This window comes from Arvicanthis niloticus, chromosome 21 (genome assembly GCF_011762505.2).
Source record: "Arvicanthis niloticus isolate mArvNil1 chromosome 21, mArvNil1.pat.X, whole genome shotgun sequence".
Lineage (NCBI taxonomy): Eukaryota > Metazoa > Chordata > Mammalia > Rodentia > Muridae > Arvicanthis > Arvicanthis niloticus.
In genome coordinates this window covers 5,056,754-5,084,369 of record NC_047678.1, presented here as the reverse complement: position 1 = coordinate 5,084,369, position 27,616 = coordinate 5,056,754, and positions in this window count along the sequence as shown.

Here is a 27,616-nt window from a genome sequence, read left to right as displayed (position 1 = left end):
AAAAGCCCCTCAGCTTGCTGGCCTTTGGTCAAATTTTGTTCCTGCATAGATGAGTGTTGGGAGCCGACTTTAGCAGAAAGCGGCTAGATCAACTTTGCAGCCATCTGGAACCATATACCCTGATGAAAGATTTGGTTTTCAATAGCCTACAACAGCTAAAGCACACTCTGATATCCCACATATTTTGTGTTGCTGTTTACTGGCCCCAGCTGCAAGGTGCAAGTGGTAGTCACGCCTACAAGACATGCAGTTCACATGCTGTCCACGTGCTATCTACACCATACATGCTTATAAGGCGCATGTGCTATCCAAGCCTGCAAGGCATTGCGGTACACGTGCTGTCCACGCTATAGACGCCTGTAAGGCTTACGTCATATCAACACCTGCAAGGCACGTGGTATCCACGCGCCTACAAGGCACGTGGCAAAAGCCTATAAATAGCTCAGAATTCCCTTCAATAAACGAGACTTGATCAGAATCTCTGTCTTGTCTCCATTCTTTGCGTCTCTTCCCCTTTATCCCCACTCTCTCTCTCGCTAGACCCTGACCCTCGGACCGGAACGGGCAGTACGGGCTGCAACAGATGAGCAGTTTGACCATTGGCTAGCCAACTCTCCCCAATAAACCTCTGCTGATTGCATCCAGGTACTGTGTCCTGTGATTTTTGGGTGGCTGTGATTTCCTGAGACTTGAGTAAGGGTCTCCTGAGTTTGGGACTCTTCATTTCCATACCCTGCTCAAGCACTATTGCCAACTAGGGACCAAGTTTCAAATATATAAGCTTATGTGGGCTATTTCTCATTCAAACCACCATAGTACCTAAGAGTAGAAGTGCTGAGCCATGTGGTAGTGCCTTGATCATCTGCTGAGGAAGCTGTCAGGCTGTTTTACAGAGTTGCTGAACTCTTTTACACACCCAGAGGGTAAAGTTTACAATTTCTCCATGTTTTGATTGATGTGTTATCTGTCTTCCTTTTAGTAGTTCTTGTAGATGTAAAACAGTATTTCAGTTTGGGTTTTTTTATTTGCATTTCCCTGTGACTAATGATGCAGGGTGTCACCTTGGTGTATCTTCTCTGGAGAAACATTCATTCAGATCACTTGTTCATTTTAAAGGTAGCTTATTTCTCTATTTTAAAATGATGCACCAATAATAAGAGTTTGTCTTATATTCTACATATAAGTCTCTTTTCAGATACAGAAGTTGAAAAAAATAAGATCCTACTATTTAGTGGCCTTTTCCCTTTCCCTTCTTTGATGTGCAAACATTTTTTATTTCAGTGATGTTTCTCTTCTTGCTTCTCTTGCTTGTGCTTCGGTCCTACCTGAGAAGTCACTGGCTCTGTCAAGCTCAAGTAGACTCACCTTGTTTTCAGCTCACAGTTGATTCTCTTTGGGTTAGATCTTCATTCGGTGTAACTTCCTAGTTGTTCATGTGGGTATGTTGTCCCCTCTCCAGCACCATTTCTTGAAAAATATACAGTTTTCTCCCTATTTCTGGCAGTCTTGTTAAAAAAGTCAATCCACCTTGAATGTGAAAGTTTATTTCTGGATTCTCAATTCCAGTGATCTGTATACATTGTTCCTTGCCCTGTACCACAGTTCTGAATTTCTGTATCTTCTTATCATTCAAAAGTACGACTTCTCTACTCTTTCTTGGTTTTCAAGATTGTTGTGTCTGCCCAGGGTCTTGTGAATTTCCATATAAATTTTAAGTTGAGCTTGTCAGTTTCTGTAATGAAGCCGCATGAGATTCTGATAGGTATTGCATTAAGTCTGTAGGTTCATTTATTGTGTATTACTGTCCATGATATTCATGATATTAAGTCTTTTGCTCTGTGAACATATCCTATTTTTCTACTTATTTATATCGTCAGCTTCTTTTGAAAGCCTTTGTAACTTCCAGAGCTTAAGTATCAAACTTCTGTCAATTTATTCTTTAGTGTTATATTTTCTAAATATAAAATAAACACATCTAAAAATAGTAGCTTGACTTCCTCCTTTTCAGCCCTGGCCTCTCTTTTTGTCATTTGCCCCGGATAGATTATTGAGCACAGTGTTGAATAGAAACGACATATTTTTCTTGTTTTTGATATGGAAGCAAGTAGGCAGAAGCTGGAATATTTTTCATAAATATTTTGAATCAGATTGTAGAGTTTTCCTTTTGTTTCTAATTTATTGAGAGTTTCTGTCAGGAAGGGGAGTGAACTTAAGCAAATGCTTTTTCTCTGTCTACTGAAGTAACCACCTACTCTTTGTCCTATATTCTATACCTTGTTGCACTTCATTAACTGATTTCAGATGTGAAGTCTGAACATTCTAAAATACACTCACAAGATATTTGCATTATTCTCTGAGGTACTATTCATATAGTGCCCATTTCCATGAATTACTTGTTCTTTCCTAGCTGACTTATAAACAAAAAACATTTTTATGTAACCTCAACTTTAATCAGTTATATGTGTAGCAAAATTTTATCCAAAGTTGTAGCTTGTCTTTGGATACATAGTAGATTCCTAAAGCCTGCCTTATAAAGTGCTAAGTCTACATTCTGTAGTTTGAAGACATATTTAAGAATCTCCTCTCTTCTGGAGGGAAGTGTATTTCTTTTAAAAAGATTTGTCTATTTGGTTCAATTTGCATTCTGCCAGGGGTTGTTTTAATGAGCAAATGTCACATTGTCCCTAAGGATGTCCTATCATTTTGGATATAATTTATGCAGTTCCTGAACCCAGACTCTCCTTCCCTAGGCAGCTCCATGGCTTTTACAGAGCTCCTAAATGAGTCTATGGCTTCTGCATCTGCTGACTCTCTTCATGTGCTCCATGGAGATGCCAGATCCCACATGACCTGTTGCACCTATTCTTGTAGAAGCACCAAGACCTGACACAAGGCCCAACTTAAAAGAACACAGTCTCTGCTTCTCAAACCAGTGCCCAAAGTAGGGGACAGAGAACTTTCTCTCTCAGTTGGGAATGACCACTGTAGTAAAAGAGATGCCCAAAAGAGAAAAGACAAGCTTAATGGTACATGCAGTTTCTAACATCTGAGAAAAGTCAACCACCAGTTGAGTTAGCTTAGAGTAACAACTTCTACACATCTCCAGCCAAGGGACAATAACTATAGAGAAATGACATGACAGAGGATAGAACTTTGGAACAGCCGGGCAGTGGTGGCCCACGTCTTTAATCCCAGCACTTGAAAGGCAGAGGCAGGTGGATTTCTGAGTTCAAAGCCAGCCTGGTCTACAGAGTGAGTTCCAGGGCAGCCAGGGCTACACAGAGAAACCCTGTCTCAAAAAAAAAAAAAAAAAAAAAAAAAAAAAAAAAAAAAAAAAAAAAAAAAAAAAAAAAAAAACCTTTGGAACAATATCTTCATAATTGTCTTCTAGATGAACAATTATGTTCTAATTTTCTAATTCTATGACTTATCCAAAAATTCTTTAAAAAGTCAAGTATATATTTATCATTTTAGACTTCTCCATTGCTTCTTTCAATACATAAAGCATATTTCTGAGGTTGTGTTTAATGACTTTCAATGTCTGAGGTTTTAGAGTCTGATTATACAATACTATTTTAGTTTTTCCTCCCAGAATGGTCACATTTTCACTTGAGATAACTCATTGTGAATGGCTCTGTTTGTCTAGGAGTCTTCCTGTCATTATAAAGGGACAGTCACTTGCTTTTGTCACACAGGCCACTGTGAATTGCTTCTACTCTAAGTTGTCTACTTCAGGTTTCTCAGATGATACAGTTTCCATTAAAAATGACTGAGGATTGAATTGCACTTTCTGCTATGAAATAATTTTTTCCTCCCTCCCCTCTCCATACCAGCCTGGAGACTGCCTGGCACCCTTCAGTCTCCTGCTGATCTCTAGATTGTTTTGTTATTCACTATGAATATGTTATTCCCACATTCAAACTGTCTACTTGTGGAATTGTCACCTGGAAGACTCTAGGGTAAATCTTCTTGCTTCAACTCTTCCTGCTGAAGCTCTCAAGGTAGAATTCTATTCCAGAGAAGGGGTAAAACAGGCTTGCATTACCTCGCCCCAATTCTACCGCAACCCTCTTAACAAGGAGTTTCTGTTTCATTTTGAGCCTCTGTGAGATGCTGTTTTGTGTGATACAGTGATGTACTTCCATTCTCAGATTTTTCTAGTATTTTTACTACTTTAATTTTAGAAGTTATTGGTTGATTCTAGTCTGAGAAGTGAATACACTTCAACGAGCGTCCTGTGGGTTCCTCATCTCCAGAAATTCAATATCTGTAGACTCAATCATACACAATTCAAAGAGAGTGTGCTAAACATTTTTGTCCTTTCCTTAAACAGTAGAGCATAACAACTGTCTACATAGCACTTACATTGCATTATGTATCATTAGTAACCTAAATGTAATTTAATATATAGAGAGTGTGCATATGTTATATCCTAATGTGATGCTGTTTTATGAAAGGTACTTACTGGAGCATCTGTGGGTTTGGGCATCTATGGGAGTCCTGGGACCAGTGTGATTCCCAAAAGATAACTCTGTAGTATTGTTTTTAAGTTTCCACCAATTTAAATAATATTTTGAGTAATATTTTAGTTTTTGTGGAAAAAAAATCAAAATATCCAGTATGAAGGATTCCTGGAAAGAAGTTGTATTTGTCAAGGCTGTTCGGCTGCTTATAACTGCAGTGCTAAGGAGCAGAGTGAATGCTGTAGGTCCACTGCCTAATTACAATTTATTGTGACCTATCTTTACCCCCTAAACAGCCACTGCTTGGCCATCTGTGTCAGATCTACTATCCTGTGACTAACACCAAAACCAGACCAAACTCTTGAAATGTATTAACAAAACAATGGTTCTATCAACCCAAAAGTCCAAGAGCCATCAGATAGCATCTGTAGTTGGATTTCTTTGCTGAGCTGCAATTGTCCCTAAATGTTTTCATCAATGTATTTTAAAAGTGACTTAATTTATGGCTTTCTTTATTCTGTAACTAGAAAAACTTTATGTTGTAATATGGAATTTGGAATAACCTAAATCTTTTGGTCCTGGTCAGTCATATTTGACTCCAGAATAAATTATCTCATCTTTTTTGAGGTGAGAGTTGTGTTGTTTCATCAACATCAGGAATACTGGGCTTCCATTCTCCCCTAGAAGTGGATATAAATAGATACTGGTGTCCCTTGTTAGTGTCTCGCTTGTAACCTGCTATTTATTGTCACACACAGCTATCCTCTACTTGTCTGCTTGATGGCTTTTGAGCTTGTAATCTCCACTACTGAGAGGTATGGGCCACCTCAGCTTCCCTTTAACTAGCTAGAGAAGCTCACTCACCCCATCTCAGTGTCTAAAGTGGAACTACTAATAGTATTTACTTTGTATAGTTGTGATAAGCATTAACTAGAATTACCCATGACTTTCAGTTCCAAATTCAAAATTCTAAGTTGGCTCATATGCTGCCCCGGTCAGATGTTCCTACCAGGTTTTCCAGCCTCATCCCCATCTGTGCCTGCACTATATATATGCTCCAGTAAACAAGAAGGCTTTCTGTTTTCATCTTCACTTTTTGTATGTACACATATGTAGATTATTATTCTGTGACTGTAGCTCCTTAAGGATGTCTTCTAGGCTAACTCCACTGCCTTCAAGCTCTTATCGAACTTTTTCTGATTACCTTATCTTACACTGGCTTCTCCTATTGAGCTGTGATCTTGAGGACAGAAACCATCTCTATCTTGTCAAACACAAGTACATTCTCATGAATGTACTGAGGCTTAGTCAAGGACAAAGTGGGCCACTATAAACAATTGGGAAACTGAGTCAGATAAGTGGAGCTAGCATTATCAGGCTACCTTTCAGTACCTTTTCAAGAGCAAAGACAGAACACAAGAATTTGTTTATAGCCTCTGGTAGAAAGGTCTGATAATGGACTAATGGAGCCCATATACCAAGACCATGCTAGTGTCTCAGCTTTTTCTATGTCTCATTATCTCTACTACCAATGGGTTAAATTGTGAAGTTGAATCCTCTCTAATGGGCAGCTCGTTCTGGGGCTATGCATAGAGAGGCTGATGTGGGAGACCTTTGAGGGCGTGAGTTTGACTCTTCCTAAATGTCCACTTCAAATCTTTGTTCTGATTATGTAGACATCAGCTTAAGAACTGTGTTTGCTTAGAGTGGAATTTAGCCACGTGGTTACTGTTGCTGGTGCTTATAAACTGAAGGGTTGAGTAGAAAGTCTTCATGAAGTACATATTAAATAAATTAAGCTCCAACTTTAATATGAAACAATTCAGAAGACAATTTGAATAACAATAAGAGATAGAAAAATAAGCATAAAAAGCATCTTCCATTTTAAAGGACTTGGGAAGTAATCTTGAACTATTTAAATTCAATGGTAACTACAATATACTGATAAGTTCAAACATGTTAACACTATAAAATTCTCTTAGTATACCTCTGTTCTTAGCATGGAGTTTCGTGATTTAGAACACAGAGAAGAATTCTGGCTGTCTTGGAAATCAACAGTTCAGCTGGGTCCAAATATCTAAAACTGTCTTTATAATTTGATGTACAAAGTACCAGAGTCTAATTCTAACTCCAATATTGGTCTATTTCATGTGCATTCAAATTAACTGTAAGGATAACATAAAACCAAAATGGGGACTCAAGTATCATTATGTCTAAAGTGCTTAAATGTTTTCAGAGAATTTCAGAAAAAAACTCTAAAGAGGACTACAGATCCCAAAATACTTTATAGTAAACTAGCAAAACAAAACAAAACAAAAACAAAAACCCTGTTAACATTTTTACCATTGGAATGTTATTTTACAGTTGTGACTTACTTTTTTATTTACCACATATAATGAAAATGTTCTTAATAAAAGGCACTCATGAATGTTGACAGCTTAAAGTTCCTTCTGTTCTCTTCATTCAGCAAATATAGTTTTATAATAAATCATAGGGCTGGAGAGGTGGGTCAGTGTTTATTGCCTTCCCTTTGTAATTTTTTTTCAATTCTCAGACGTTCTGAACCTGCTAGCAGCTCATCAGACCTGTCCTCCCTGAGTTCCAGCAATATGGCTTTGGAACCATCAATTGTCATCTATGATGGCTGCTAAGAAAGCTTGATTCTGGCTCCATCCCAGACAGGATTCTGAGAAGTACCCAAAACCAACAGCCAATTCTTTTCTTAATTCTGGGTAAGAGAATGATTCAGTGCACTTAACCTTATGATATTTATGTTTGAGCAAAGGACTTATTTTTATCTTCATAAAATATGATTTGTCCCTGGGAGTTTTGTGTATTCTAAATGATTAATGGTGACGGGGGTCAAATTACATCATCTCAAAATTTATCACTTTAGCTGAGAGTGACTGAACAATGGATACAGAATGGCACCCTCAAAGATTCACTTCCTACCTCAAAGTGGAGTATAGGTCCAGGGAGAGGATGTAATCCTACTGATAGCCTTCTCAGCCACAGGGAGTTGACACTGAGATGAATTTTAATGAGAATGGTCCCCATAGGTTCAAATGTTTGAATACTTGATCACCAATTGATAGAAATGTTTGGGACGGATTAGGATATGTACCTTTTTGGAGGATATGTGTCATTAGAGGCGGGCTCTGAGGTTTCAAAAGCCTATGACATTCTAAGTTAGTTAATCCTTGTTTTTAAGGACTAAGATGTAAGCACTCGGCTACTACTACAGAGCTTGATTGTTGTTGCTATGCCCCGTGGCATGATGGTCATGGATTATAACCTGTCTAAACTGTAAGCCTCCTGTCTTAGTTCTATTGCTCTGACGAAACACCATGGCCAGAAAGCAAGTTGGGGAGGAAAGGGTTTATTTGACTTACACTTCCTCATTGCTGTTCATCACCAAAGGAAGTCAGGATAAGAACTCAAACAGGGCAGGGCCTGAAGGTAGGAGCTGATGTAGAGGCCATGAAGGGGTGCTGCTCACCCCTTAACTTTCTCAGCCTGCTTACTTATTGAACCCAGGACTACCAGCCCAGGGCTGGCACCACCCACAAAGGGCCCAGTGATCACTAGTCGAGAAAATTCCTTACACCTGTGTCTCATGGAGGCATTTCTTCAACTGAGGCTTCTTTCTCTCTTATGTTTTTAGCTTGTGTCAAGTTGACACTAAGTCAGCCAGTATACCCCCAATAAATTCTTCTATACGTTTCTTTGATCATGGTGTCTTACCATAGCAATAGAAGAGTGAAGACAAATCTATCCAAACTCCACTTATCTGTTTCTGCAAATTTATCATTAAGCTAGTGAACATCAAATTTTTAACATATGAAGATTTCTATGCCATGTACAAATACTAACTTCAGGGTAGGGGAATGTAGGTCAGTCATAGAACACTTGACTAGCATGTGAAAAGCCCTGCGGTGTTTACCCAGCACTGAAAATGGAGGAAGGGAGGGAAAATAAGAGAGGGTGGAATCAGAGCAGGAACCTGGTGGCAAGAAGTGAAGCAGAGGCTGCTGAGGAATAATGCCTCCTGGCTCATGGCCTGGCTGTCATTCAGTTTCCTTGTATGTGTGTCTAGGTCTACTTGCCTAGGAGTGTTATCACTCCTAGTCGGTTGGGAGCTCCCACATCAATTAATGTCTTCGTTACGGTTCTATTACTGTGAAGAGACACCACAACCAAGGCAATTTGCAGAGGAAAACACTTAATTGGGGGCTTGCTTACAGTTTCAGAGGGTTAGTCAGTGAACATCATGATCATCATGGGCAGCAGGCAGCAGGCAGCAGGCAGACAGGCGAGCAGACAGGCAGGCAGGCAGACAGGCAGGCAGGCAGGCAGGCAGGCAGCAGGCAGACAGGCAGGCAGCAGGAGGGCAGGCAGACAGGCAGCAGGCAGGCAGGCAGCAGGCAGACAGGCAGCAGGCAGGCAGGCAGCAGGCAGAGAGGCAGGCAGGCAGGCAGACAGGCAGGCAGCAGGAGGGCAGGCAGACAGGCAGCAGGCAAGCAGCAGGCAGACAGGCAGCAGGCAGGCAGGCAGCAGGCAGAGAGGCAGGCAGGCAGGCAGGCAGGCAGGCAGCAGGCAGGCAGGCAGCAGGCAGACAGGCAGGCAGGCAGGCAGGCAGGCAGGCAGACAGGCAGGCAGGCGGGTGTTGGGGGCCGACTTTAGTAGAAAGCGGCTAGATCAACTTTGCAGCCATCTGGAACCATATACCCTGATGAAAGACTTGGTTGTCAAAAGCCTATAACAGCTGAAGCACACTCTGATAAATATATTGTTTATCCCACATAGCTTGTTTTGCTGTTTAGTGACCTCAGCTGTATGGTGCACGTGGTAAAGTGTATTCACCTGTGTTCTCCTGCTTGTGTATATAAATACCTCAGAATTCCCTTCAATAGGAGAGACTTGGTAAGAGACTTGAGCACACCCTGTCTTGTCTCCATTCTTCACATCTCTTGCCCCAAGAGCCCCACTCTCTCTCTTGACCAGAGCACCTAGCCCCAAAGCGTTGAGGCAAAAGCATTGAGGCTGAGTGTGGGCCTCAACAGGAGGGCAGGCAGGCAGGCAGGCAGCAGGCAGACAAGCAGCAGGCAGACAGGCAGGCAGGCAGGCAGGCAGACAGGCAGACAGGCAGACAGGCAGACAGGCAGACAGGCAGACAGGCAGACAGGCAGACAGGCAGACAGGCAGACAGGCAGGCAGGCAGACAGGCAACAGGCAGGCAGGCAGCAGGCAGGCAGGCAGCAGGCAGGCAGACAGGCAGCAGGCAGGCAGGCAGGCAGGCAGGCAGGCAGACAGGCAGGCAGCAGGCAGGCAGGCAGACAGGCAGGCAGACAGACAGACATGGTGCTGGAGCAGTAGCTGAGAACGTACATCCTTATCCAAAGGCACAAGCAAAGAGATAGTGCGGGGCTTCTGAAAGTTCAAAGCCTATGCCCAGTAACACACCTCCTCAAACAAGGCCACACCTCCTAATTCTGCCTAAACAGTTCGTTGACTGAGAACCAAATATTCTTATATATGAGTTTATGGGGGCCATTCTTATTCAAACCACCACAATTAACAATCAAGAAAATGGCCCACAGACAAGCTCACAGGCCAGTCTGATGGAGGTGATTTCTCAGTTGAGATTCCCTTTTCCCAGAGTGTCTCTAATTTGTATCAAGTTTGTGAGACGTGATCAGCACAAAATCCCTTCACTCGTTCCTTCCAATTGTTAATAAGATAAAATTGTTGTACTTGATTGAAGTCAATAGTTCTAGTTTCTTTTTCTTTCTTTTTTTAATGTAGCATTTTCCCATGCTCCATGATGCTTGTGTACTTCAGTGGGTGAGATAAGTCCCCAGGAGAGACAGAAATAGCAGTCACAGGAATGAAAAGCTAATGTTAGAGCCATTCTGGCCTCACAGGCAACCTTTGCCTTCAACTGCTGCATTCTCTCGTCCCTACATCCTCTCAAATAAATAGCTCCTTTATACTAAAATTTCTCTCGGTTTTCGAAAAGATACAGAGCAATTTCCATGCCATATAATTTTCTCTCAGATAAGCTCCCTTGGAAAGGGATTACTATAATCGCAATAGAATTGAATAGGTAGGAAAATGCTGACAATGGTTATGGGAGCCTGTGGAAAACTCACAAGGCCTGAGTGTTAAGGGAGGTTTTGTGGCAGGCGCCTTTGAGAAGTGTATTCTTTACTTTAAAAAGCATAGCCCAGACAGCAGTGGATCTCTGGTCTGAATGGCGAAGATACAACATGAGTAGGGAACTTACATTTTCCTCTCCCCCATCCTTCGGAGGGAGGAGCCAGGGGAGGAAGGAGGACAGGTAAAGAAGAGATTGGTCTCCCCAGGACCAATTGTGCAATCCTCTTTTACTACGGTGTCCATCTACTTTCTGAATATAAAACTTCTTGCTGCCCTAGCTTGAGACCTACGGAGATGGAGGACTATTGTGGGAGAAGCATAGCAAGTGAGAGCAAGTGAGAGCCCTTGGCAGGGGCCGGTGGTATCTTTCCACCTCTGACATTGACACATGGACCTTAACCTGTTCAACTTATCACCTTTAAACTGAATGACACTTCCTTCTCTACCTGTGTCACATGGCTGTGATGAAGAATTCATGTGAAAACTTGGGAACAGATGAATGAATGGACAATTTTAAGTTCTTCATCAAAGGCACCATTAGGTAAATTCTTTTAATGATCCTTTTCAACAATTGATGATTTCAGTACTTTCGTCGGGACCACTTCGGGAATACAGATAAAAATATGTCTTCCTGGGTCCCCAGAACAACATCTGATTAAGATGGTTCTAATCTGCTCTGCAGTGTTTCTAATCCTAAATCCAAGAAGCTCCAGTGCACATTAGTCATAGTCACCCTAGTAACACTGAGAAAACTGCAGTCCTTGAGTGACCCTTTCTAGTCTCAGATGGGTGTAACTCAGGAGGAGGTAGTGAGCTGAAAGTCCATGGTCACACAAAACTTCCAATTGTTCTGAGGTCTTGCCTCACAAATCAGATGAATGAATTTCAAGCACCATAGGGAAAGTGGGCTTCTAGAAAGAAATTTGGTATAGGTTTGTTGATGGGAGCCTAAGAAGATGAGCGAGTGGGAAAAAGAGTGAGAAAGCAAGAAAGAGGGGAGAGGGGGAGAGAGAGAGAGAGAGAACAAGAGAGACAGAGAGGTGGGAGGGGAAGGGAGAGAGAAGGGAGGGACTAGGAGGGGGAGGGGTTAGGAGTCAGGTTAAGGGAGCAGAAAGGGGGGAGGGGAGAGAGAAGAGAGAGGGAGGGGAGAGGGAAGAGAGAGGGAGGAGAAAGGGAAGAGAGGGGCTGGGAGAGGGAGGGGGAGGGGAGGGGCACCGATATAGCGGAAGCAGGATTCAGAGATGGGGAACCTTTTTCAGGACTTATGGTAGAAATGATTGAGGCATGGTGTGAGCTAGTCATTCTAATTGGCAGGCTGTCAGTTTGTTCTTTGTTGCTGTAATAAACACCATGACCAAAAGCAACACGGGAAGAAAGAGTTTCTTTAAGGTTATATAGTCCATCATCTAGGGAAGCCAGGGCTAGAGCTCAAGACAGAAGCTTGGAGGCAGAAATGAAGCAGAGGCCATCCAGGAAAGCTGCTTTGGTTCAGCTACCTACCTGCCTAGGGAGGGTACTTCTCCTGAGCTGGGCCCTACGACATAAGTTAGCAATCAAGAAAAATGCCTTACAGACATGACCACAGGACAGTTTAATGGAGGTGATTCTTCAGTTGAGGTTTCTTCTTTCTAGGTGACTCTGGGCTGTGTTAAATGAACAGATAATGCTAACTATACCACCCACTGGCAAAGTATCCATGTTCTTTAACATAGCAATGGATTGTAGCATACATAAGCCTCGGGCTGGAACATTTCTGGCATGTCTGACCTCTAGCCAGGGTAAAACCAAAGCCAGTATATGAATCAGGGTCTCTGCCTGGAATGCTTTTGGCCACAAACAAGAACCTAAACTGTTCTTTTTTCAGGCCCGTGTTCTGATTCTATCTCTTGTTACAACTCCCCCATTCATCACTACCTTCATGGAATTGTGCAATGGCTTTTGTGAGCTGAGTTGGTGTGGCAGTTGGGTCACCCCTCCAGTGGTCCCATCTAAGGGATGTCAGAAATGCTGCAGTGGTTCCATTTGTATAAAGGCCAGGTGAAGGGAGGAAGTGTAGTTTTGTCTGTATACAGATATGCGGGAGGATTAAAGGCTTGAGGAAAAGCAGGGGAAGTGAGACGGAGCCCTTTGGCAGAGATAATGATTCCATCCTGCCAGGAGCAGAAAACAGTTCATACAAAAGGTTAGCAGTACAGCCCTAGGGAGAAAACCAGGAGAATCCAGAACAAAAAAATAAATGTCCCAAGCCCTTTGGAATTGCACCATAGTCCCACAAGGGCATCCATCTGTGTCTGGCTTATTAGGCTCCTCCCCAGGTTTATCCTTATCTGGCCCCAAGGTCAATGAATCCAGGATTTACTTTCAGGCATTGGGATAGCTGGTGAAGTGGCTAGGATCACAACGTGAAGTCCCTTCCTGTTGGCCCTCCCTGCTGGCCTGTGTATGCTTCTCTTACTCAGGATAGCCAGGTCCCTGTTATACTGGGCTGGACTGGAATGAGGGAAGCTTAGCTGGGCACAGGTGGGTGCAGGCAGAATCTTGGTCCACAGTGAGTGCATCTGTAAAGAACACACACTCCACGCTCAAGGGGAACAGCTTTGGAACACTGGTTCAGTTTAGTGGGAGAGGGGGAGAAAGGGATGTTTGTGCCCCTGGGGAGGTGCCAGGGTCTCTGGGGCAAGGTTTGTATGGCTGTGTACAATTGGCCAGGACAGGAATGTTGGAAGATGCTTCATTTGCATACTCAGGGGCTGGGGGGGCGGGGAGGAGGGCACGGCATGACCTTATAAGGTCAAACAGAGAATAAAGACTGATAACTGTTGGGGTAATAAATTCTTTTTTTTTCATAGCTATATAAACTATTTATAACAGCAAAGGACCAGAGACTCATTTCTTTTTGAATACACCCACAGAGCAACCCTGGTGGCCATTGGTCTTGGAGTGCTGACCTCAGACACAAAGGCTCTATGGGTTCTAATCTTCTCCAGTCTCCCAAGGTCCTCACACAGCTTGTTATTCAGATTATTGGGCAGAACCTGGCTGTACCTTCCATCCTTTGCATCCTTCTTTTTGTTCAAGAGCCAGTCTGGAATCTTGTGCTGTCGTGGACTCTGCATAATGGTAAGTAATCACGTGTCACACCTCATCCTCCATACCTTCTCCAGTCCTCTTGGTGAGCTCAATGTCTGCTTTCCTCAACACTACAAGAGCATATTTCCGATCCATACCCTTAGCAGCAGTGGTGGCACGTGCAGTGCAGCACAGTGCAGTGGTGGCACGTGCAGTGGTGGCACAGTGCAGTGCAGCAGTGGTGGCACTTCTCAAGGATCACTAGAGACACGGTGGCAGCAAAAGCACTGGCATGTAGGCCTCCTGTGGAAGCATAAATTCTTTTTTTTTTTTGTTTTGTTTTGTTTCGTTTTTTTCAAGACAGGGTTTCTCTGTGTAGCCCTGGCTGTCCTGGAACTCACTCTGTAGACCAGGCTGGCCTCGAACTCAGAAATCTGCCTGCCTCTGCCTCCCAAGTAGGGTTGATGGTGGGACAGCCAATTTAATGGTGACAGTTTGGGTGGGGGAGGAAACCAACTCCTGCCACTATAACCCTGGGCTGTTGCAGTCCCATACACCCCAGGTGAGTTCTAGAGAGACATAAGAAAAAAGAAGATTTAACCCTCATTTAATCTTCAAGTTGGACCAATAATTGCTCTATCTATCCAGGAAGGTCCCATGTAGGTGCTACAGTATTGAAATTGAGCCAAAGTTATGATGTTTTGTATCTGGGCAGCAGTTTAGCAAGAAAAAAAAAAAGTCATTTGTGAGAAATGGTTTTCCATGTAACATTTCAGATGGACTCAAGCCTTAAGTCTGGGGAGTATAAGTCCTTGGACTGTTCCTCTCTCTCTTTTGTAGGTGCCTTTTCTCTCTCTCTGCCCATCTCTCTGTCTCTGCCTCTCTCTCTGTCTCTGCTTCTCTCTCTCTCTCTGTTTGTGGTATTCATGTTTGTGTAAATGTATATGTGCACTCATACACATACGAAGATCAGAAATAAACATTGAGTGTCTTCCTCTCACTCTCTGATTTAGTTTTTGAAACAGTGTCTGAGTTAGTCAGGGTTCTCTATGATGGCTGTCTCCTTACAGAGAGGCCAAGGAACTGAAAGTTGTTTAGTCCATGAGACTGGATGTCTCACCAGCACCAACTTGGTGCTGTAGTTCCAGAAAAGTCCTAGAGAGCTGCTGGTTTTCAGTCTACATTGGAACCCTGAAGAAGTAGGTTCTAACACCAGCAAAAGGATGTCTCCGGAACAGGATAGGTAAACTTGCCAGTCAGAGTGAGAGAAAGCAGGTAAAAAGTCAAAAGCTTTCTTCTTCTGTATTTTTTTAATATGGGTTGCCACCAGGTGTGGGACCATGAAAGGATAGCTTCAGTTTTGGTAGAAGCACTGGCTGGAATTAGCCCAGAGACCCAACAGGTATCCATTGCTTGTGAGGGACAGGCATCTATTCTGCCGCACTCCCAGAATCCAGGCTTCTAACACTGTGGTGTGGAACTCCATTAACTTGCACCATTCAGTCATGTAGAGCAATGCAGCTCCTCCCAAAGGGCACAAGTAGAGGGCGTGACTACAGGCCTCAGCCTCAAGAGATTTACATACTAATGAAATACCTGAAGGCCAGAGGGCATAGCCAATTAAGCATTCTTCCCCAGACCCTCTCCCTTCTCCCTCCCTATTTAACTCAGGTCTGCCCTGAGTTTCAGGGGGTGGTGCATCCAGATCCATCCACCATCTGCCATGACATTAAAGCCTGTAAAAACGATGGACTTCCTTGTGTCTTTTGGGGCCTACAGCTGTGGAAAAATGCAGAGAGGGCCTTTAATGAGCCACTGTAGCCACAGCCGCTCCTAACTTTCAGCCTGGAGGACCTTTCTGCCTTCTAGCCACAGGGACTGCCTCTTCAAGCAAGCTAGCGGGGCATCTGAGTCTGCTAAATGAGTACAGTAACTAAGTCTCTCCCTTGGAGCCCTGCCAGGGCCTTTTACTTTTCTCTCCCCCTCGTTTCTCTCAGCTGTCTGGGGAGTGTAAGTCCTTGGACCGTTCAAAGAAGATAAGTCAGTTTACCTTGGGCTAATTTCCTGTTGGGTTTTGAAGACCATGCAAGTGACACATTTTTCTTTTTATTGCCAAATTCTGTTGAGTCTGCTGTTTTCAGGAGTGACTTTGGATGTTGAAGGAACCTTTAGAGGGGCTGGAGAAATGGCTCAACAGTTAAGAGCACCCACACACCCCCAATCTCGGTCCTTCCATGGTCTCTCAACGGCAACTGAGAGCCCAAGGGCTTGAGACCAGTTGGTCCGGCCACCTCCTGGCCCAGGGATCCCCAATCCAAGATCTCTTCGCCCTGCGGAACTTCAGACTGAGTGAGAACTCTCCCTGCTGGGCAGGGCCTGTAGCCTCCCCCCTTCTGCTCCCCCCCCCCCCCCAGTGCTGTGTGCAGAGTGAACTCAGTCAAGATTCTTGCAATCCAGTCTCCTTGGAGCTGTGAGAATCACAACAGCCCAACAAGATTCAGAAACCCATTCCCGTGCCTGAGCTCGGGAACATCGTTCATTCCCTGCAACAAGGTGTGGTTCAGACTTGGGAGACCAGTCTTCTGACCTCAAATGATCCTGATTTAGAATGTATCTTCTACCACAAATAACCCTACCAAGAAAAATTATCTAGACTTGGGCCCAGATACTTGGGTTTTAGCTAATTCCAGATGTACTCAAGTTGACAACGAAATTGACCATCACAGGAGCCTTTACAGAACTCAAAGTTCAGTAATTTGACAAGACTGCCTAGCTTTGGGCTTCAGGGATCCTGTTTCTGCTTACCCAAATACTGAGATTACAGGCATGAACTATAACACCCAACCCTTACATGGGCAATGTGGATCTGAATTTAGATACTCATGATTATACAGCAAACACTTTTCTACTAAGCCATTTCCTCAGCCCCACAAATGGCCTTTTTGATGATACCATTCCTTACCTGGTTTTTTGCTTGAATTGAAATAATATCCTACCTTAATTCAGTCTAATTTGAGATGATACAACTTTAAGATTTTGAAAGTAATTTTCTTTCAACTCAAGGGTTTATTGAGATGTGAAAAAACAGTTCTTAGAACATTAAGATGGTAAACTACCTTCTAGTTCTTTCTGATCTATTACATTGGAAAAGCAAGGATGAGAAGCAATTATGAAAAGTATGCTGAGAAGCCCATGTCATGTTCTGTCTACAGCTCTGTTTAGCCCCCTCTTTCTCCTCTCCCTCTCCCCCCCACCTCTTTGCCTCTATTATCCTATTAACTCCCCTCCCTATGCCCTGAACAAACTCTATTATATACCAAAAAAAAAAAAAAAAAAAAAAAATCAGGTTGAGAAAGCCAAGGGGAGCAAGCTTGTATGCAGCTTCCCTCCATGAATTCTGCATCAGCACCTGCCTCTGGGTTTCTGCCCTGCTTTAGTTACTGTCATGACTTCCTTTGAGGGTAAACTGTAATGTGGAAGTGTAAGTCAACTAAAACTTTTCCTCCCCAGGTTGCTTTCATCATGGTATTTTGTCTTAGCAATAGTAACCCTAAGATATGGGCAGGCTGGGGATAAGAAATTATACTACCTGATGGAGACTTACTATAAAGCTACAGTAAAAAGGCTTAAACACATGAATCAGTGAAATAGAATAGAATGCTCAAAAACACAGTTATATGGTCAATTCCCCAGGAATTTAATGAAATGAGATAAATCTGGTTTTGATTTTTCCTTTCAATTATGCTAGACAACAGACAGCAAATTGCGTAGACAGAGACAACAGAGACACAGAAAGAAACAGAGAGGCACAGAGAGAAATCATTGTTACACTAATTTTTCAGAAATATAAAAGATAAAATTACAAACTTTTCAAGAAAAATGTACTTTGGCACATGTAATAACAAGAATGATTCTCAAATATATCGTGGCTAATAACAGAAATAAAAACATATTTAATGATTATATAAGTTTATAGAAAAGTCTAGGAAAGTATATCCTTTTTTTAAAGATTTATTTATTTATTTATTTATTGTGAAGAAGGCATCAAATCCAATTACATATGGTTGTGAGCCACCATGTGGTTGCTGGGAATTGAACTCATGACCTCTAGAAGAGCAGCCAGTGCTCTTAACCGCTGAGCCTTCTCTCCAGCCCAGGAAAGTATATTCTAATTTACAGGTCTGTAGAGGGAGAAATGAGGTTTGGAGTGTGAGATGTTTTAGAAAGAATAACAGAGGGGCTGGACAGATGGCTCAACAGTTAAGAGCACTGACTGTTCTTCCAGAGGTCCTGAGTTTAATTCCCAGCAACCACATGGTGGCTCACAACCATCTGTAATGTGATCCGATGGCCTCTTCTGGTGTGTGTGAGGACAGCGACAGTGTACTCAAATAAACAAAATAAATAATAAAAAAAAAAGAAAGAAAGAAAGAGCGACAGATAAACATCTGGATTATGAGCAAATTATAGATTACAGTTATGGCTTCATGGGTTTATAAATCTCAAAGGTTATCAACATATATACTTTGCATGAGGACATTTTACTGTATGTACATTCAACCTCAATAAAATCGATTTAACAAAGTAAAATAAAATAAAAAGGCAAATAAGTAAAATGTCTTAAAAGCAGGTGAACAAAGTAAACTGTTGATTGGACCTGGAGCTGATGTTTCCATAGGAACTAGAGAAGACAGGTGACAAATAAACCACCCTTCACTGTCCGCTCACCTCTGCTACCAAGAACAGCAGTGATGCTGAACATGTCTAAATGAGCAAAAGCTAAGAGATTGGACTAAAAAATTCTCATGGGAGCACATCTAAAAGATGTGTGGTGGGAAGGAGGGATTGGGTTCAGAGATGAAGGGCAATTCCTAGGAGGGCAGAAATAGAATTTTTATTTCCTTAGCTAAAAAGTATAAATATGTGAGAAATCCAAAAACCATTAAAAATTAACAGTGTAAATGTGGGCTGAGTGAAATGGCAGATGCTGGAGATAAATCCAAACACAGCCACAGAGTGATTGGAAATGAATGTTTACGTACAGGCATGTTGGGACTACATGTAAGGAAACCGTTAACAATTTACGCACATGGATATTTTCTGAATGAATGGGACAGTATAACACCGTTGCAAATGGGTATTGTGTGTTGACAAGCCTAATAGTGAGTCAGTCTTGTGTAGAGGAACACGTCTGCAGTGAGCACAGGAGTGCGTCAGCTGGGCCTGCCGAGAGGACATTCTTTGTTGCACATCTCCCCATCCTTGTCCTCTGGCTCTTACATTCTTTCCACCCTCCCCCTGACATATTTCCTGAGCCTTGGAAGGTGAGGAGTGAGACAGCTGTTCTAATTAGGGCTGAGCACTCTACTAAAAGACATGCTGGTGACTTTGGCCAGATAGAGGTTTCTGCATTAAGCACACATCTACAGTAAGAAACTTGTCTAATGAAGGTTTGGCACAGCACTAATCTGCAGGTAAAAACGTCTTGATGACAGTTTAACACCATGGCCATTTAATAAAACAAAAATAGTGAGTTCTCCAAGAAGACCTATGACCTCCCTAGACATAGGATCTTGATCAGGTTCACAGAACCAGGTATGATTTTCCTCTTATGCAGTGGACCTCAAGTCCAATCAAAAAGGGTTGGTGACCCTCAGGACAGTCATGCTATTACTATACTAGAGGGCCCATCTTGCCTGGCAAGTCATTATTGTAGGTCACTAGCATCCTGCATGGCACCTTCTGGCACTATGAAGGCTAATGGGTAGGAAGGGAGCTTCTACCTCAGCTCCAGTTTGATTTATCCAACTGTTTTCATTGATATGTGATATGTGTTCAGCAATAGGGTCTTAAGTTTACAGCAGACACACACACACACACACACACACACACACACACACAAATATATATATATATATATATATATATATATATATATATATATAGAGAGAGAGAGAGAGAGAGAGAGATTTTGTGGGTGCATGTTCCCTGTCATACATAGAAGACACTATTTCATGGCGGACCTGACATCCTGGTCTTCTGGCTTTTTCCATCTTTCTGCCTCTTCTGCAGTGTTTCCTGAGCCTTAGGTACAGGGTTGTGCTGTAGATGTATCAGCTGGGCTTGGGTATCCACAGTCAGCTGTTCTCTGTATTCTGACCAGTTGTGGAAATGGATTTCTGTAATAGTTTCTATCTCCAATAAAAAGATTAAGGATGAAAACTACTCTTATCTTTGGGCACAGGGATAAGTAAACTTAATGCTTACCTGTGTTAGTAGTTTTTGTGAGTGACACTATGTCTTGATTTGGTTTAGGTTCCCTGTATTTAGTGGCTCTGGCTCGGGGTCCCCTGAGCAGGGAATTCAGGAGCGAGGGTATCTACCCCACAAGGGCGTCTCTCTGCACTATGGACCGACCACTCAGCAGCCTGTGATGCTGTGGACATCTATGCTGGGATGATGCATTTAAGTGAATGAAACAAGTCATGTGAGAGTGAGTATCACAGAAACCAACTACACTGAACTGCAGTTAGAAATCATTAGACAAATTTGAAAATGGTCTACTGCAGACAGAGTAAGTCAGAACGTAGTGATTTATGTAAGTGATATTTGTCTGTGTCTGCCATACATCATGAGAAAACAATCAATTTCTTATATTGGCGCATGGGGGAACTGATGACCACTACAGGCAGAGCTGATGTAATGCTTAGAATATTGTGGTTTGTTACCTATATTCAAAGTTGGAGGAAATGCTGTTCCAAATAGAGGCACGTGGGGACAATCCCAGCCCGTACAGAGAACAGGCTGAGGTGACTGAAACAGCCACTTTAAGAGCAAACTTTGTGAAATACTCTACATTTGTTAGCTTCAACAATTGTTCTTAGTTTGAAATAGGATATACTATGGTGCCCAGGCTGGTTCTGAACTCTTTAGCTCTAGTGATCCTCCTGCCTCAGCTTCCTGACTAGCCGGGACTGCAGGCATGTGCCATCATACTCAGCCAAAATAATATTTTAACACAATATTTTCTAAAATCAAAGGGAAATGCAATTTGTGACAGAAAATGCAAAATAACCAGATTAAAACTCCGTATGAATGCCTTGGAGTCTAACTTCACACTCAAAGGCTTCTAAATTGCTCCAGATTCTGTGAGACATTCTCACGCTTCCTCCTTCCTGTGGAGCATTGTTTGTGCAGAGTCATCAGTTTTAATTTTATGCTTACACAGGACAATGAATATAATTAAGTTTTTGTTAATATATATGTTTGTGTATTGTTATATAAATTTCTTAAAATATAAGAATTTATGTTTTAAAATATATATTGTAACTATATATTATCTATCTTATGTAAATCCTCAAATATAAAGAGATTTAAGAAATAGAAATCTCTTAAAGTGAAGTTTCAAAACTCTAAGGCCTACAATGCCGAAAACATGGTGTCTACTGATTGCTATCCTAATTAATTTGATGTTAATAATAATTTCACTGTGTCTACATGTATCAAACTACAGCAAACTGTCAGGTTATACTCCTTGAGTGTACTCAATTTTTGCTTGACAATTCTATCCCAAAATAACTGGAAAGAAATTGACTGATACTTTTTGGCAGTGATGACTAATAAAATGTAATAGGAACGGGGAAAGAAACTTTTACTAAGGGTTATTGTGCTGATGGTTAATAAAGATAAGTAATCTTAAAATAATTCTGATTATTTCTCTTGTGAGGTGAGATATTTCATATGCTAATAAATAAATTAGAGCATGGTCCCACAGGAAAGAGGGGTGCTTAGGGACATTTTCATCCATTCGCACTGCACTGTTGAAAAAAAAAGAGAAAAGCATCAAGATGGACGGAACAGTATCGATCATGGGTCTTTATTACTATGACAGAGCATGCTCTCCTGAGAATCATCCCTAACAAAGCATTCGTTCTATAGCTCTCTGTCCCCTTTGCTGGAGCAACAACAAACAGATCACTCTATATGTTGCTACGATTGCTTATAGAAATTTTGGAGGACTTGTTTGTTTTCAATTTGTTCATCAATTTGTCGCCACCAGTACTGAGGCTCCACCTAGGGCCCGTCTCTACAATTACACTCGTATTCATTACAGTGATCTCAGCCTGTTTGACTGCAGCATGTAAAGCAGTTATGCAAATAGGAGAACACTCATGAGTGGTTTTTCTCACCCCCTCTCCCGGTTGCTGTTTAGCATGTAAAAATTAGATTCCGTCATTCCCTCCTAGGAGCTGAACAGTGAGGTGGTAAGGCAGGGGCGGGTTGCTTGCCAGGTGAGGATGTGGTTAATATCTTAGTTCTTTGCCTTGGATCACGGCTCTGCAGGAATGCAGCCAAGCAATGTTCAAAACAGGTGGTCCCAGCTCAGAGGGAAGTAAAGAGCAGAAAACAATCACCTGTGTACCCAGGGAACGTGGGAGAGACTTAATCAGATGGACCAGAGGAAGATCAAAGATCAGCCCCACAGAATTTGACTTTGGGTTTCTTCCTTTTTCATTTTGATTATGGGGGTTTCTAGTCTTTTCTCCTTATTCAATTGGTGATGTGATTTTGGGTTTCTAGTCTTTTCTCCTTGCTCAATTGGTGATGAGTGAGTAAGGCAGAATGCTTTGAATTGAACTAGCACCCCAGAGTGTTTTGACTCGCACCCACCATCTGTGTGCTTAGTCACTGAGCGACCCTCCTTCTCTTAAATGATGATCTGTACTGGATGCAGGAATTGGCAGCAACAGTTGTTGTGTTAGGAGATTGCCAGATTCTCGGTTTTCTTTATTCTTGTCATGATAGCAGTATGGCACATTAATGTTTCAGATATTCACTTGGCTTTTTCTTGGAAATACCATATGCTCCTAAAGATACTTAATGTGGGGAGAGTGGGGGTAAACAAAGAGAAGGGAGTAGTTTTTTTTCAACGCGATTCTGAAACTGTACACACGTAGAGCATTAGCGCGCAACACGAAACAGAGTAGAACTCTCCCAATTAACTCACAATGTCAGCCTTCAATTTCTGCAGGCAGACCCCAGCTTTCTGCACTCCCTGTTGACAGCTAACTCTGTGCAATCTGGGTTAAAGTCTGTATAAATGAAGATAGAGATGTAAAGAGAGATTTCTTCTTACATATGGCTGTTGGAAGCAGGCCGGTACTGTCCTTCAAGTGACTAGAGCAGGTCAGCACCTAGACAGAATAGGTAAACAGGTCCACTTTCGAATCGGGATGTAAAATAAACCTGCTTGTATCCACTTTTTGGAATAGGAACAAAAAGCCTTATCATAGCACAATAAAATTCTTACTATAATAAAACGAAATGAAAATAAATACATTTAAAATGTAGAACTCTACCATGCTGCTGACATCCTCCTCTGTATACCTGACCTAGTATCAGCGTTTGTCTCATTGTAGTCTGCTTTCTTTATCCCCAGTAATCACTATCTTCAATTATGTGTAAGGATTTAACTCATTTTCACACCTAGTTATTTATTTTGGGAGCACATGTCTGCCATGGTGCACCTGTGGAGGTCAGAGGACAGTTGGCATGAGTCTGTTCTCTCCTTCCTTCGTGTAGGTTTTTTAGATGGAACTCAGGTTGTCATGACAGCAAGTGACAGCTGGCTGAGCCCCCTCACCTGGGGTAGGACTCTTTAATTAATTGATTGATTGATTATTTTTATGTATCCCTAATCTCTAAGTAATACATTTGTGGGTTTTATCTATGATCACACTTCCCCGAACACACCTGCTCTAGTGGGATCTCAGCAGCTGAGTAGCCTAGTTAGTACTTGGAAAGGAGGTGTTTATGGATTTTTGCATGTTTTTGTATTTTATAGACGTAGAAATGAAGGTTATGTAATTTTATTACTTTCTTATTCATCAGCATTATGTGTTAGACATTCTCATTCATGAGGATACATGAACATTCAGCGTTCTATAACTGTGTGTTAGGTGTGTTGTGCATGCACACATGTGAGTGTGTAGGTGGACACATCCACACATGTACATGCCAAGGCCAGAGGACAATGCCAGGTATTCTCCTTTATAATCCACTCTCCACTTTATTCCCTTAAGGCAGAGACTCTGTAAATTGATGGCCTAACCAATAGGCTTCCACCTGTATTTTTCCTCCATGCTGAAGTTAAAGGTGCTTACAGCCATGTCTGACATTTTACGTGGGTGCTTACACAGCAAGCACTCTTACCCACTAAGCCACATCTTCAGTAAGTATTCTGTTGTGCAAATGCAACACAACTCAAACAGGCAGCCTCATGTCAATGGTTCTTTGTGTTGGTTCCAGATTTTACTGTTAAAAGCAGTGCTGCAATGACTATTTTAGTGTCTGCATCCTGTTGAAGGGTATGTAAGGGTTTCTGTCATCTGCGGGTGTATATCTCCAAGCTGCACTGGGTATTAGACGGGTGCAGCTTTGGCTTTTAGAACTCAGGATTCTGGTTTTGGGACAATGGCGCTTACACTAGTAGTCTCCTCCCTGGAGTCTCAGGCTTTTGGCTTCAGACTCACAATCATATCAGCTTGCTTGGTTTAGAGGCCTTTGGAGTGACACAGAGGCAAGCCGCTAACATCCAAGGGCTCCAGCTGACAGGCAGTCTGCCAAGGGACTTCCCAGACTCCCTGACCATGTGAGTCAATTTCACTGATAAACCCCATTTATGTATGTTCAGAAGCCTATGATTTAACAACAGCATAATCTTATGGGGCCACCATTAGATGCAGCCAATATACAGTGCATGGCTGTACATCTCTCATATTGATCTGTAAGGGTCTATGGCTCACCAAAGAATGATACACTGGACTCAAATAGTATGTAAAAGCAAAGAGTGTTTTATTCTGCAGAAGTCCAGCATGCTGTGGTCTCCCACTCCAAGACGGAGAAACAACAATGTGAGCTCGCAGGTCCAATTTAAAGCACATTAGGGGAATTCCAGGGTAAGTGACATTTATCTTGTACCATCTCTAGGGATATTCCAGAACCATTAGCGAAGGATAGGGGCTACAAACTATTGCCGGGGAGGTCTGGACGCTGTTGCTGACCCATTGCGTTTGCTTCAGCCCAGGTGACGGGGCAGCTTCTGATGGCAGGCCTGTTTCTGACTAGCTGCCTGAAGCCTGGGTTTTTTCCTAGTACCCGACTTGCTTGGACTTGCCCAATTCTTAGGCCTAGTCTCCTGAACTGCCAGTTTGAAGCCTGTCATGGAGTCAGCCTAGCCTTCTGAGATCTATTTCTCTGGAGAACCCTAATACATGAGCTAGCATTGACTTCATTCATATGTGTGACAATCTGTCTCTGGTTTTTGTTCCATTGGTGCACTGATGATTCCTTGTTCTCTTGGGCTTTTTTTTTTTTTTCTTTTATATGAATGCTATTATTATTTTATTATATTCCACAAAAGTAATTCAGCAATCATTTTCTGCAGATTCTCTCAATATCATTTTTTTCCTATAATTATAAGCTGACTTTATACAAATAAGTGTTACAGTATTTTAAAGGAATATTGGGGAAGTAAGAAATGAATCATGCGACATCGAAGTTACAAAATTCATTTAGTAAGATCCCATTTTGTCTAAGAAATGAGAACACCATGGCCTGTAGCAAAGTATAGGATCAATGGATGTTGAAGTTCAACATGAGGCTCATTTAAAAATGGGGCTTATTTGAGGAAAAAACTAAGGTTTCAATAAAATCACAAAATAATCAATGACCATTAGCCTGGCCTTGTTTTAGATGCTACAGAAAATATGTAAGTAAAATAAATTATGACTTCAGTTTTCTGACTGGTTTGTTTGTTTTGAGACAGGATTTTAGTTAGTGTGGAGCCCTGGCTGGCCTGGAACTTGCTGTGTAGACTAGGCCAACCTCAAACTCACAGAGATTCTTCTGCCTCTGCCTCTCGAGCACTGAGGTTCAAAATATGTACCACCACATAGGTCATCACTCCAGTTTCCTAAGAATTAGTTATGTATTGTAGAAATAATCAACACTAACATTTAAAACTTCATAGTTCAAACTATGAGATATTGGGAAATAAGAGCTCAGATACCAGACAGGGCAGCGTGAGTTGACTCAGGAAAACCTCCTTTTGAAACAACTAGAGTTTCTTATTAAGGAGAGGATGTAATCACTCTGCCATATACTTGACACTCAACAAATACTGGTAAATTGAGTGACATCAAAGAATGCTTTGTCACTTGGGTACACATGTATTCATGTTGGTCTAGTGGGGAACTCACTGTTAAATTCAAGAGGAAGAATGACTACACCAAGGGGAAACCCAGCCACACAGCAGTAGATTAGTTTTAAGATAATGAAAATCTGCGATAAAAAATGCCCTTGTGCTTTAAAGGAAAGCTGTGGATGTAACTTGGTGAAGTGCTTGTCTAACATGTGCAAAGCCTCGGCAACTATCCTTTTAGAACTGGGTGTGGTGGCACAAGCCTGTTATCCTAGCACTAGGAAAGGTGGAAGCAGAAACATCAGAAGTTCAGGGCCGTCCTCATCTACATAGCAAGTCGGAGCAAGTTTATCTTGGCTTGAAAACCAAAGCGGTACGTGCTTCATGAAACACGGAACTGGGTGTGCTTTTGAAGATTATTGGCTCCCCATCTTGTTCTCGATCTTTGCTTCTTGACTGCACAGGTTACAGGAGCCTGTAATCTCAGGGCTGGGGGTGGGGTGGTAGGGAGTGAGAGGGTGGGAGGATGGGGGATAATGAGAGAAAGTCAGGCCTCAAAAGGCTTTCAGGCCAAACAAGTGAACAGAACAGCCACTGCCATAAGCTCTCGTGGTTGTGATGTTCTGTCTCACCCATGGGCTGGGAATCTAGGGAAGCAATGCCTCTAAACTGAAATTGATGATACAGGTGCAAAATAAGTAATTCTTCTCATTTATAAGTTATAACAGGGACTGTCAGCTCCAAACTTTCTGAGTAACACTAGCCCTTGTGTTTTCTAACATGTAAGGACATGGGGCTCTTTTTCACAGAAGATCCACAACCAGTTCTTTCACCTTCACCGGGTCAGCTGATCCTCCTGACACCTTGATCCAGCCTCGGATATTTTGTCATAGTGGTCCAAAACAAAGATAAGGAGAAAGCTAGTATGCACAAATGAGTTTAAAACACCAGAACATAGACTTGGAAAGTGTGAAATGTAACCAAAAGTCCTGTCCGGGCTCTGCTAAATTCAAGATGTTTATCAAGTGGATTCAACTGTATTCCAAGCCTCAGCTGTTTGATACCAACAGTAATCAAGATACATTCCTCTGGTATATTTGTGCTTTAATAATAGAACCTGAGATGCTCTCAGAGGGAAGGTGGTTCTAAGAGCAGTATTAAACATGGGGCCCAGGAGGAAGGCAGAGTGCTTTCAACCTCATCTCACCCTTCCTTCCATCTTTCTCACCTCACAGCTAACCTTAGTGTGCTACTCAACTTGTTTAGTACTGACTCCAGGAACGTGGGAAAAATAGTCAAGGTATGAGAAATCTGTATCCAGAAAGAGTTGTAGTGGGAAAAGCACCCAGGAAGACAAGGGGACAGCTTCAGCAGCCCTGGCCAGGGATTCCCTGCGATCCCCTCAAGTTTTGAGGGCAGACTCTGACTTCTCATGTTTGCACAGTGCTAATGAATCTCCCTCAGTGGGAGAAAATGCCTTATCCTCAAGAGGACTTGTAAGTGTGGACTGGCATTTCTTCTTCTCTTGAGCATGGTGGAGCCCAGCAGACACTCAGTGTGATGGTACTTGGTGTTAAGCGAAAGCACTGTCTGTAGCAATGCCAAGGGAAAGATTAGCATTCTTCCCAAACCACTAGTAAATAGTGCTTTCATTAGTAACCTGTGCAATCTATTAACAAATAATTTAAGTTATGAGTTTGTTTTCATACTATTTCTATGGTGT